Below are 13576 nucleotides of genomic sequence, written 5' to 3'. Positions count from 1 at the left end.
GGTTATATCTGGAAAAGAAATGATCAGAACCAGGGTGTTGGAGTCAGTCCCAAACTCCAATTCTGGTCCTGACACTGGTTAGCAAAGTGGGTCCCTTAGGCTCAGCATCCAAACAAAATGAAGCCAATAAGAGAAACTAGCCTATAGGGTTTGTTTGTTTGCTTTTTGGTAGATTAAGTAAGAAAATGCAGATGAAGTGATGGACTCCGTGCCTGACCCAGTAAGTGTCCAGTTAATGGATGTTATTTTCTCTGCTGCTTTGTGTCTATATTTATAAAATAGTAATACAATACAATGGTAACAATCATAGTTACCTATTAAGTGTTGTGGCAAGTTAAGATTATACGTATGTTGAAACAGTACCTGGCGTCGTTGCTTCTCGAACAGGTCTCCCAGAGTTTTCACCCATAAAACTAACTCACAGTTTGGGAGAATTTCAGGGATGATTCATTCCTAGATTTGAGATTTTTCATTTTTCGTTTTTTGAGTGAGAAGATTTGCCATTTAGATGCTTTACATCTCACTTATTTTTTTTCTGATCTAGATGATGACTTAAATTTGTGAGTCTACCACATTAAGAAGATAAAATATTGCATTGAAATAGTAGGCAAGTAGAGACAAATTATTTTCGGGGAAGTTAAAAAAACTGAAATTAGAATCTGTTCGACCTCAGGGAATGGAAAGAAAAAATGTGATCGTGCTTAAAATACTATTTTCAAACCTTTCATTACTCCAGCCCTAGCAATTGAGGAAAGTTTGTTTTCCCTAAAATGCTGTATAGTAAGTATCTCCTTTCAGGAGGGAAATCTGTGGGAGAGGGATTGGAAGGAAGCTGTGACTAACTAGCTTTTTATTAGGGACCGAATACTGATTAAATTACAGGCATTATTTTAACTCAACTTGTCTTCCCAATACTACTGGGAGTTAGAATTAGAATTGCTGTATTTTGCAATGAGCACTGAGGAGAACAAAGACCGGCTACTGACATACAACTAAAAAGGTTTTTCTCAGAGAAGGACTAGACTTGGCAGTTTGGCCTTTATGCAGCAATTTCCAAGGACACGTTGGAGTTACAAAAAGAGGTACATGCTTTCTGAAATCAGAGGCACTCACCTGGACAGAAGTCCACATCAGTTCAAACCGACTTTCATGTTTTTGTGTGAGAAAAGGAAAACCTCTCATTTAAAGTTATGTGTTGTATATTCTCAAAATGTCTAGTTCCTTGTTGGGCTGATTTTCTGGGATGTCACTGACATATGGGGTAATGGGAAACAAATTTCTGCATAGTTATCAATAAATAACTATTTGTACTATTAACTAGCCTTAGGACCTGGAATTATACCAGAAGAAGTTCTTTTTGGGTCATATTTCAGTTTAGAGAGCCAGCCACACATTGGCAGTTAAGGACTGAACCCCTATGTCTTTCTGTCAACTCAGCACAACCCCATTTTCAGGAATCTCCCTATATCATGACCACTTTGGAAATCAAATCATCATATCCACTTCTGAGCACATACCCTAAAAACTCTCCACATGTGTGGAAGAAATGTACAAAAACATTTACTGTAGCATTGTTAACCAGCCATTGAGTATTGCTTTTCTAGAATAAAGGAAGTTGCATTTTTTTTTCTCATTCTGTTCATGATCACTTCTCATTTATTACTCTTAGGGAAGTCTCTAATGGAGGCCTGTAGGGCAGCTGGCCCATTTCGGGGGAAGCAGGACATCACAGATGCTTGTCTCTTCCTTGGCCCCATCTGCTAGAAATAGTAACTAAGTCTTTTACCTATGCTGGTAGGAGAGGAGCTATAGAAAATCAAATTAGCAGGAGAGAAACTATTAGTCTTCATTTTCTTGTTTCCAACCTGCAAATACAGATTGTTAAATACACTTGTTTCCCAATCCTCATTAGGAAATCTTGAAGAATAGCAGGACAGGAAAAAAGCATGGGGATTATGAGAAAACAACAGTAAGAAAATATAATGCAAAGTCAGGACTGTTCCTTCTCTTCAGACTATCTTATATTTGTAGAGTTGGTTGAATTTGAAATTTTTCATTAAATAATTTCATTCTTAGTTGTAGATGTGGATGAATGCCACATTTACAATTCCAAATGTATCTTTTTATTTAGAATTTTCTTTTTGGGGATCCCTGGGTGGCTCAGCGGTTTGGCGCCTGCCTTTAGTCCAGGGTGCGATCCTGGAGTCCTGGGATCGAGTCCCGTGTCGGGCTCCTGGCATGGAGCCTGCTTCTCCCTCTGCCTATGTCTCTGCCTCTCTCTCTCTCTATGTCTATCATAAATAAGTAAATAAATCTTTAAAAAAATAAAAATAAAAAAATTAAAAAAAAAGAATTTTCTTTTTGTTGGACTTGTAGATGAAATTATTGAAATGGGATAATCAATATATGAAATCATTTTACATATGGTGGTATCCCTGGGATGGTATCCCCTTGTTAAGTTCACTGGTGTTAAGTTCCTTGGTATATCTGTCTAAGGAGGCAAAGCTTTCACTAAAAATAATCCAATGGCAATGTCGCGTACCTGCAACTCTTTATTACTTGAGGAGTTTCACTTTCAGACCCAGAGACAAGGGATTAAGGCCAGTGATAGGCAAAGTGTTTTTAGAGTATACTGAAGGCCCCAAAGAAATCAGTTGGGTGACCAGGAGGAACTAACATCAAACGTACACTTTTAATATTTAGAGTTCAAATTATAGCCACAGAACCAACCATTGGGGATTGAATCATAGATCTGACTTCTTTTTGAAAAATTCAATTTTGGAAACATTTCTCTACATTTTAAAGCAGTGTAAGTCTTTAAATCATTTAGGTTTAAAATACGTCTCTTCTAGCATCCATTCTTAATGCCCCCAGTTTCTGCCTATTAGTTCTGGTATACTTCAATAACTTGATCTCTCTTTTGTTATACATTCTTCTTTTATGGTTTCTAAGGATATTGGCCTATTTGCTGTGCCTTGAATTTGCTGGCACAGTGCCGCCTATGGTCTTTGCTTTTGCCTAGAGAAATCCTTCCCCAGATGTCCACAGAGTTTTTTCCTTCTTACGAAGGAGGCTTTCTCTAAACACCCTTTTATTTTTATTATTTTTTAAATAGATTTTATTTACTTATTCATGAGAGACAGAGAGAGAGAGAGAGAAAGGCAGAGACACAGGCAGAAGGGGAAGCAGGCTCCACACAGGGATCCCGGGTCTCCAGGATCACGCTCTGGGCTGAAGGCGGCACTAAACCGCTGAGCCACCCTGGCTTCCTCTAAACACCCTTTTAAAACTGCACTGCCTTATCTCATTTCTATTTCCATTCTCCATGTCATGGAACATATTGTATCTTCTACTTGATGGTTTTTCTGTCTATATGCACTAGATTATAAGTTATATGCAGCCAGGGGTTTTTGTCTGCTGCTCATACTTTGTTTTCAGGACTGAGAATAGTGACTGGCATGTAGGTATCTGACAAAAGTACTCATTAAATGAATTACAGAAGAATCTGTTGCAAACTACAACCCTTCATAGGAATAACTTGTATTTAATATAATTCTCATTCAGAAGGATTCTTACTGTCATGACATTTTATTTGATATTTTTATTTTAGAGTCTGAGGAAGAAACTTCAGAATTAACCAATACCCACTTAGTAATAAACTTCTAGATCACAATAGTTTTAAACTGAAATATCATCAGGATTTGAGCAGTTAAATAAATGTGTGAAACACCCTATGTAAAATGTAGGTAATGATGAGGTCTGTGATACATAGGAGAGTTTATATACTGCCCTATTATAAGGCATTTGGATTTGAAAAAGAAATTTAAAACATAGCACTGTCTGAAGAAAACGTGTCTACCTGTGGTTTCAAAGGCCCATTTCAGCTCTCAGCATGTGGTTGACAGGACCATGAAGACCTTTTGCAAATCACATTGTTTTTTCTACTTCTTTTTAACTATGTACTCAGGTCTGGATATGTGTCTGACTCCACATCAGGACAGGAATACTCAACTGATCAAATCTAATTACATTTGCTTCCCAGCTAAATTGTATATCACCTTCCCCTCTTGTGAGAGATATGGCCCCTCTTGGGTCCTCAGCATCTGATTATTGCAAACCTAATTGATTTGCGACATTTCATTAATAAAGTTAACTAAAACTAATTATACATATTGAATAAAAGTTTCCTGTGAAATGAATTATTCTATTTAGCTTAAGGGTTCCTAATTGTTAGAATGAATTGCTGAGGAGGATTTCAGAATTACTTTCTCTTGGGATATATATATATATATATATATATATATATATATATATATATATATACTCAACCAATATGGGTTGATGGATAGTGACACCATAGAAACTAAATGCAGAAAAAAATTGATTAAATATGAAAATTAAAGATGTCAAGCATCTTCCTAAGAAGATAAAAATCATAAAATAGGTTACATAGATCTCTTCATTTTAAGATATTAAATTAGGTCTGTTAAATCTGTCACATTAAGGTAGCTAAAATAGAAATTTTAATATATTGACATTTATTGTTTTATTCATAGTATGAATTTTCCTTTATTTAATTGGAACATATTCTATTTCTCACTCTTCAATTCAGATGGTATGTTCTGTCTAAGTCATCCATCTAACTAAATCTACATTCTAGCAGAAATCCAGGGGAGGGGGGCTACTACTACTTCAATTGTCCCACCAAGCTGATGTGTTCTGGGCAAGAGTTCTCACAAATCAGGCCATTTCCAATGCTCCTTACTTGTTCCTTTGTGTATAAATAAACATGTTTTATGTAAAACAAAGACTAGCATTTATTAGTGGCTTAGAGTTGAATAAAATATGGCTGACCTATTAGTATTACATATATCACTGTTGTCATCAGTGACTCAAATTTACATTGCCTTCACATTGTCAAAGCAGTTTGGACTTCTTGCTTTACACTGTTAAGGCAATTGTTTTCATCAGGCTCTGTACACCGACCATCCTAGAGGGACCAGAAGTAATGAAACACCTATTCTGTTCTTCTTCTTTGACTTGGGAACATCACTGAGGAGCCAAGTTTCAAGGTCTATGTTAAGAGATAGCCTTTACCCACTGCCTGGTTTTATCTACAGCAGCTCTGTTTGCTTTCTATGGTGACCCATGTTGTGTGTAGAAATATTTTGGCCTTGCCTGTTTGAGAGGAGGAGGAAAGCTGCTCCTGACTGGATTTTGGACTTGCAGTATGACATTGTTTCTGTTGTCCCAGGACTCCACAGCATTTGTTTAAGTTCTGGAAAGGTGCCCAAGACCTAGTTCCAGGTAATTGGTTACCTTCCACAAGGTCTGTGCTGTGTTATTACCTTTCTAAGCTATCCTACACCTTTCTGGAATTTAAAAAATGATTCCTATACATCTAAATCTTCCTAAAAGTCTTAAAAGGAATGACTAGTTGGGATCCCTGGGTAGCTCAATGGTTTAGTGCCTGCCTTCAGCCCAAGAACATGATCCTGGAGACCTGGGATCGAGTCCCACATCAGGCTCCCTGCATGGAGCCTGCTTCTCCCTCTGCCTGTGTCTCTGCCTCTCTCTCTCTCTCTCTCTCTCTCTCTCTCTCTCTCTTTCTCCTCTCTCTCTGTCTCATGAATAAATAAACAAAATATTTTAAAAAAAGGAATGACTAGTTGAATGGGAAGGATGACAATATTTTTAGTACTAGTCAAAAGTTCTCCTTGCCAGCAAAACGGTCTCCACATTTTGATGCTAATTCTCTGAGCTCTTTTAATTATTAAAAATATTAACAGTAACATAAATTTGAGTCTCCTATAAAGTCAGTTATGAGCTAAGCATATCTAGCTCTATTTTCAAGCCTAGGAACAGTGTTTCTATAGATATACTGTGGATAATGGCTTAATTGAAGGTAAACTTGTTACTCTAAAAAGAAAGTTATATATGTTAGTATTATACTATAATATTAGTATTATTTGTAATTATATATATATTTGTAAATATATATCTATATATCTATCTATATATATCTATATCTATATATCTATATATATATCTATATATATATATATATATATATATATATATAATTGAGAGAACAACCACTCAAATGAGTACCCTTTACTTTGCTTTTTTTCCATTGGTAAGATTCAAGGATTTATACTTGATAATTCTAAACTGGGTACAAACTTCTATTATATATGCTTTTATCGAAAAATAACGCTATTACATGTGTAAAGGGAATATAGGCTAGATATGTATATGCTTTTCTCATAGTTAGTTAGCTGTTTCAAATCCTTGATGCTTCAATGACTCAAAGACAAGTTTGTTTTTAATTTTTTGCCTGTGTAACACACAACCATTAGTCCAGGAACCAAATGGATTTGAACTACTAGGTATAAGTGACTAGAAAGTAATGGAGACTGACATTTTAATAATGGGATCATATTAGTAGAAAAATGATGACTAAGAACTTTAAGAATATACTATATAACAGGTGGTGATTACATTAATTAAAAATTGAAAAACTATTGTTCTCTGTGATACATATAATTTGGAAACAAAACCAGAGACTTCTAGCATCTTGTACATTTCTATAAAAACAGAAAAAAAGAAATAAGTCATTTAATACTTATTTTGCTTGGCTCTCCAATTTCTGAAAAAACATGAAGTCATCTGTACTTACGTCAATACAACTGATACCTATCTATCACTGCAGAAAAAAAAAAACCTCACGGAATATAAAGAATAAAAAAAAATGTAGGTTTTTAGAAATGACCTATATCTTTTCTAGTTTTGTTTACTTGGAGATAAACAAAACACTGCCCTTTCAGGTTCTGAGTATAACACCTAGCTTCATGACTCCATAGGGATTCATGCCTAGTAGAGGGCTAGATCATAGGGGGACTAAGAGGTGCCTTGTCTCCAAGATGTCAGTGGATTGGAGATGTCAGTGATGCAGGTAAAAGAAACCCCAACAGCTATATATATTAGTTCAATATAATTGCATGTACCTCTTCTCACGATTTTTAAGAAAACGAGAACCTCTAACTTTAGAAGAGACATAAGATACTTAATTCCATGTATTTTTAATATGCAAATAAATAGGAAAAAGACAAAAGCACTGTGAGAACTATATACTAGATAGCCTACAACTGAAAAAAATTGGAATTTAAAGAATACTTTAAAATTTCCAAATAAGTTTAAAAGAGCAAAAAAATTTCCTTCCAAATAACAATGGAATTCCACTACAATTATTAGTAAGTTACTAATAGCAATAGTATCATAGAACTTTCTATGGTGATAGAAATGTAAAGCTTTGCTGTCCAGCAGTGTAGCCACTAATTACATGTATCTATTGGAATACTTGAAATGTGGCTAGTATAACTGAGGAACTGAATTTTTAATTTCATTTAATTAGAGTTAATTTATATTTACATTTGAATAGCCACACATGGCACATGACTACCATACCAGACAGTGCAAGGCTACAGATTTTAAGCCACTGAATATAGTCTTTATTTATTCTTCTAAATGTCTGGTTTTCCTCATTTGTCATAAGTAGATTCCACCTTAAATTCCTCTGGTCCTATAAAACAAGCTCTGAAATGCTGTTTACACATTACTGGTTTAAATCAATAAGAGATCAGAGTTCTTTAGTTGTTAAGTTGGTAAAATGGACTCTCTAATGTTCAGAAGGTCTGAACACACCTTTTGTATTTTAGTAAGTGCCCATGGTTTGGGATGGGGCCTTGGAGATTATTTTACAAGAGACCAAAAGCAAAGTTTCTAGTTAGTAGCAGAATTGGTATAGCATCAGTTCTTTACCAACCAAAAAATAACTTCTTCGAATTTAGCGTGTTTTGCCTATTCATCTGCAACTTAATGGTTTGAGAAGGCTTAAGATTTTATAGTGTTCTTTTTTTCAGTTTTGTTATTTGTAAGCAAAACATACTATTTTGAAAGTCTTGCTACAAATGTGTGAATGTTAGAAATTGAGGGCTTCTAAAACAAGAGAGGATGTTCATAAAATTATTTCCATCAGGAACCTCCCTGGATTACTGCCTTGCTTCTTCTATTATAAGGGTGATGGGGTATTATGGACAAAGAGTTCCTTCTGTTCAGTTCTCTTAGGATGTAAAATAAAGCTTCCTATTGAGAACATATATTTCAATGTACTTTTTCTAGGGCTGGATTTTTGCTGAAAACATGTACAGCCCAGCTTTCTAAGCTTAACGACACCTCAAAAAAACAATAAGGGCAACCCCCCCAAACCTAAAGATTTCCAGTAACAAAACTCTGTAGAATGTTGTTTTTTTTTTTTTTTGTCTCCAAGATTAAAGCAATCTTAAATGGTTTCCTAACACCACCATGGAGTGCCTTCCAGCAACTATTTCCAATTTGCCAATGACTCAAAGAATAAAGTCACCTCTAACATTTGTCTACCCAGTTACCACCTATCCTATCTTTCTTTTGCTTTGATAAAATATAATCACAAAATATTCAGAAGGGGACAAGCTACTCTTTTTATTCTCCCCGGAGGGACCAGGGAGTGTCTCCCTTGTTAATTCAGGAAGTTAAGGTCTTGTTCATTGAGCTGAGTTTTTGTCAGGATCAAAACACACACACACACACACACACACACACACACACACAAAATACAAAAAACAAAACAAAACAAAACAAAAAAACCTTTTGATCTGGAAAACACAGGAATTTATGAAAAATATCAGGCAGGGCCATGTGATAGGAAATGGATGGACAGAGAAGTCCCTGATTACCAACACTGCCCTTTCAGGTTCTGAGTATAACACCTAGTTTCATGACTCCATAGGGATTCATGCCTAGTAGAGGACTAGACCATAGGGGGACTAAAGGGTGCCTTGTCTCCAATTCCACATAGCCTTTTTACCTGTATCTTACTATAGCAAGAGAAATTTTTATAAGAATGAGACTCAGAGACATCTGTATTTTCTGAAGGTGAACAGGTCAAGTTTCAAGGTTTATGGTCTTTGGACACATGTTTCTGGAAGTGATTGCTTCATAGAGCTCAAATACCCCATTGGGTGGCTGAGGAGAGGACAGTCATTTCCTCCCTGGTTCTCTTAAAGCCCTAGTTTGAAGAACAATCCACCCATGGAAATCCTTGCCAAGCGGTTACAAATCTCTCACATGGTTTATATCAATACAGGAATATCATGATAATTCTAACATTGTTGACATTTAAAATTACATAAGTAAATATGTTCTTAAGGTGCATATAAGGGATAAGACTGGAGTTACATTCTTTTCTGCTTCCTATTTCTGTCACTAAACAATAGTGTGTATATGGCTTCTTGTGCTACCTCCACTGTTGACACATTAGAGAAAAACCACTGACAGATACAGTGCTATAGGTGTAAGACATTTTACCTGGATGCAGAATTTGTGGGATGGCTTTTGCGTCTTATTCAGATGAGAACTCAGACATTTTCGACCAATTTATCATATATTAAATCTGGAAAGAAAAAGATTAATGTGATTCACTAAATAAGGTCAGATTTTCATTTTTAATTGACAAAGTAACTATTAACACTATATCTTAAATGTATTTTTAAAGGGAATGAAATCATCTGGTCCCTATCAAGGATATATTTGTCCTTATGTAGAGTTAGGCTGTGCTAAGTGGCAGTCTGTCATGGAATTTCATCCTCTTCCTGGTTATAGTCCGCATCTTTCCCCATTCCCTTGTAGGTACACACTAGAGGAGAAAAAACAATGTTTTCAGGTAAAATAGTGCAATCTTATTTAAGATACTTCTGTAGACGTAACTACTAATATAAGAAATATAATAGATTAGATACTTGTGAATCTGCAGTTAAACTTTGATAAATGATTCTTTTTAATATAAACCTATATAAGTGTTATTGCACCAGAATTGAAAAAAATCTTTTTTTTTTTTTTAAGATTTTATTGGGAAAAAAAAAAAGATTTTATTGGGCAGCCTAGGTGGCTCAGCGGTTTAGCACTGCCTTCAGCCCAGGGCGTGATCCTGGAGACCCAGGATCGAGTCCCACATCAGGCTCCCTGAGTGAAGGAGCCTGCTTCTTCTCCCTCTGCCTGTGTTTTCTGCCCCTCTCTCTCTCTCTGTGTCTCTCATGAATAAATAAATAAAATCTTTAAGAAAAGATTTTATTTATTTATTTATTTATTTATTTATTTATTTATTTATTTATTTATTTATTTATTTATTTATTTATTTATGACACACAGAGGCAGAGAGACAGACAGAAGGAGAAGAAGGCTCCTTGCAAGGACCCCAGTGCAGGACTTGATCCCCAGATCGGGATCACACCCTGAGCGGAAGGTAAATAGATGCTTAACCACCCAGGCATCCTGAAAAAAAAAATCTTTTGAAGAGATCTTTTTTTTTTCTGTATTTCTGTTTTTATTTTTCATTGTAGTGATATTGCTTGCGATATCAATGTCAAGCTATAAAAGAGTATAAAAATAAAAGTACATGTCTCCTAGCTTTCTGTAATGGTCTTTCAGATCCACTTCCTAGAGGTACTTACTACTAACAGTTTCATATGTATCCTTTTACGACTTTTAAAAAGGATACACATGCATACAAATGTATATATCCACATTATTTTCATTTTACACATCATACTATTCTGTTCTTTGCTTTTTTGGTTAAATTTAATATGGTTAGAGCTATCTATACTGTATCCATATATCTGCCTCATTTATTTTGATGACTATATAGTATTCCTTTTTTTAAGGTTTTATTTATTTATTTATGAGAGACACACAGAGAGAGGCAGAGACAGAGGCAGAGGGAGAAGCAGGCTCCCTGCGGGGACCCCGATGCAGGACTTGATTTCAGAACCCTGGATCACAGCATGAGCCAAAGGCAGACCTCTACCACTGAGCTACTCAGGTGCTCCACTACACAGTATTTCATTTATTGCACTGACACATGATAATTTATTCAACTAGCCCCCTGTTAATGGGCTTTATTGTTTTATTTTTTCAGTTTTCCTTTTGGGCTGCTTAAGAATATGCCTCAATGATCCTGTTTTTACATAGGCATTTCTAAACTATGTATCAGAAAAGTTTCAAAATGATTGTTGAAGTAAACTGTATAATCCACATTTTTGAGAGATACTTGAAAAATGTCCTCTATATAAGTTATACCAGTTTATGATCCTGAAAATCTAGCTTATATCAAATCTCAAACTTTTTCTCAGTCTGATAAATGAAAAGTATATATTTGTCTTGGTTTGCATTTCTTTAGTTATGAATGAGGGTGAGCTTTTTTGTTGTTGTTTTCTTATTTTTTGTAGTTATTCTACTAGTTTGCCTAGTAATGACCCTTTGCTCATTTTCAACTGAGTTGTTCACTGTTTCTCATTTTAAAGAGCTCATGTTATATTAAGGAAACTGGCATTTACAATATAGAATATGGCAAATAGCTTTCCCAAGTTCCTGTTTATCTTTTGACTTTGTTTATGGGTCTTTTTCCTTTATGATCATTTTAATTTTTTTATGTAGCCACATTAACCGATATTTTTCATTATGGATTTGGGGGACATTTTTAAGAAAGAAATTTTGTAAAACTGAAGAGTTATTCAAGATGGCTATAGGTATAGTATAGGTTACTTTTTAAAACACAATGTATACCGACTTTACTATAACATTGTTATATGGAATGTTTTTGGCATTAGAAAAATCTCTTTTTATCCCAGTATTTTAGTGGTTTTGTTGTTATAGAAAAAGAAATTTCCCATAAGATTATTTCTCTTAGAAAAATACCACCATGGTATAAAACCTTGTGAACTCCTATAAAGCACTACTGTACCTTAGGGGGGGAAAAACAGAGAAAAGGTTAGATTTGCCAGTATCATTCTCTACAGAGTGAGTAGCAGTTGTCTAAAGATCTGAAATCTAGAGTTAGTTGGAAGGAAAGTAATAGAAATTCTGAGACAAACTGAAAGCAAGGATTAAAAAAGTAATAGCGATTTTGAAAGCACATACCAAAAAAGGGGGAAAGAAAAAAGTAACTTTTGATCTTAGCCTTGATCTTAATAACTCTCCAAAGCTTTTAAGATTGTTATATACTTTTCCTAGTCTTACCTGTTCTACAAAGATGCAGATATTTAAAAAATATATCAGTGACTTTAATCACAAATCAGTACTAATATAACTATTTTCATTAGAACACCAATAACCCAAGTAAGGCCAAATGGCAACCTGACAAGAATCTATCACACACACACACACACACACACACACACACTGGATCACAGTCATGATTTATGTTTTAGGTATTGCTCTACTCATGATTATCTTTCCTTGCCATTAAATATTATTAACTATGTAAAAATGACTATATAAGGTTCCATCATATGGCTTAACCTAATAGGAACTCAAAGAAATAGATTTGTGTTTCTCTCAAAAATTTATTCTATTAAACCAGAAGATTAAATGCCAGAACATACTCAAGAAATCATTACGTAGGGATCACATCAGATTCTTTTCCATTCCTGATAAAGTGGCAGAATTAACTGTGTGAAGGTGAAGGGCTGGGATCCATCATGGTACAATGTGTTTCATGTGAAGTGACATCATTTGAACAGAAAGATTACTAAAGCTGGGTTAATGGAACATTCCTGTTCTAGTGGCATACTACACAGATTTAGAAGCATGTAAAATGCATTTGAATTGGATAATAAAAGGAGTTTGGGTCAAAAAGTGATGATAAAAGTATAAATGTATGAAGTTTACTAGAAGAAATGCCGTGTTTTTCAATTTATTTCGGGAAAAAAACAGATGTAGATTCTTGTGCAGCCAGAGTCACAAATATTTGGGCTCAGTGAGACCGGCAGGACTGTAAAGGATCATAAGAGAATCACTGGCATTTTATCATTTATTAGCTCTAAGAAACTCTGCTGCTATGTGCAGTATATCTCCTGGGCACTACCGCCCTGCCAGGCCCCTACAACTTGGCATTATGGCAGCCCTGGGTTGACTGTGTCCTAAGCTGTAAGTTATAAATTAGATACTGTACTCTAAGTGCTGCCTTAACTTCCAGATCTAAGCAGCTGGTGAAGTTCCATCTCCCAAGGATGTCCCTTTATCACTGGGAAAATTGTAGCTGCTAAGTCCTGTTGACACACCTCTCCTCTCAAACATCATCACAGGGAACCCAGACTCACCTCAGTCTTTTGACCAACATCAATGAGCCCTTGTCAGAACAACAGGCTTTTGGCCAGATCCAACTGACAGCTCTCAGAGAATCTACATGCACTAGAAGAAATTGTTCAGAGGTTCAGTCATTTGGAGAATCACTGGCTTTAAAATAAGCCACCATTTGCTTGCAGACTGGTTAGTAACTATGTTCATCTAGTTTTGTGACCCATGCTTGTAGATAAATGTTTATATTAAAGCTGAAAAGAGTGGTATATAATTTGAGTTGGAAGGCTGAATAGTTTATATAGGTAGGGAATGACTTAAAAGAAAAATTTTTCTTTATAGAATCAGAACACCAAAAGGTAAAAAGAGTAAATTTTAGTAAGTTATGAGAAAAAAATAGAGATAT

The 13576-nt window shown here is 35.2% G+C and overlaps 1 protein-coding gene across 3 annotated transcripts in view; it reads right to left on the bottom strand.

The window, feature by feature from the left end:
- The window catches only part of AGTR1 (angiotensin II receptor type 1), a 47382-nt gene that overhangs the window by 28182 nt on the left and 5624 nt on the right, over nt 1-13576 (bottom strand). Inside the window, exons 2-3 of one of the 3 annotated variants that reach the window (XM_055321725.1) lie at nt 13194-13284; nt 9406-9490 (exon numbers count right to left, since the gene is read on the bottom strand). The exons of 1 other annotated variant lie outside the window; for it this stretch is intronic. The gene's annotated coding sequence lies outside the window, so the exon portion shown is untranslated. The remainder of the gene's footprint in view (nt 1-9405; nt 9491-13193; nt 13285-13576) is intronic. One more of the 3 variants, XM_055321724.1, reaches the window with a different exon arrangement.

This window comes from Nyctereutes procyonoides, unplaced genomic scaffold, assembly GCF_905146905.1.
Source record: "Nyctereutes procyonoides isolate TBG_1078 unplaced genomic scaffold, NYPRO_anot_genome, whole genome shotgun sequence".
NCBI classification, from domain to species: Eukaryota; Metazoa; Chordata; class Mammalia; order Carnivora; family Canidae; genus Nyctereutes; species Nyctereutes procyonoides.
The sequence above is the reverse complement of the archived record's forward strand: the minus strand, read 5'-3'. Positions and strand labels throughout refer to the sequence as shown.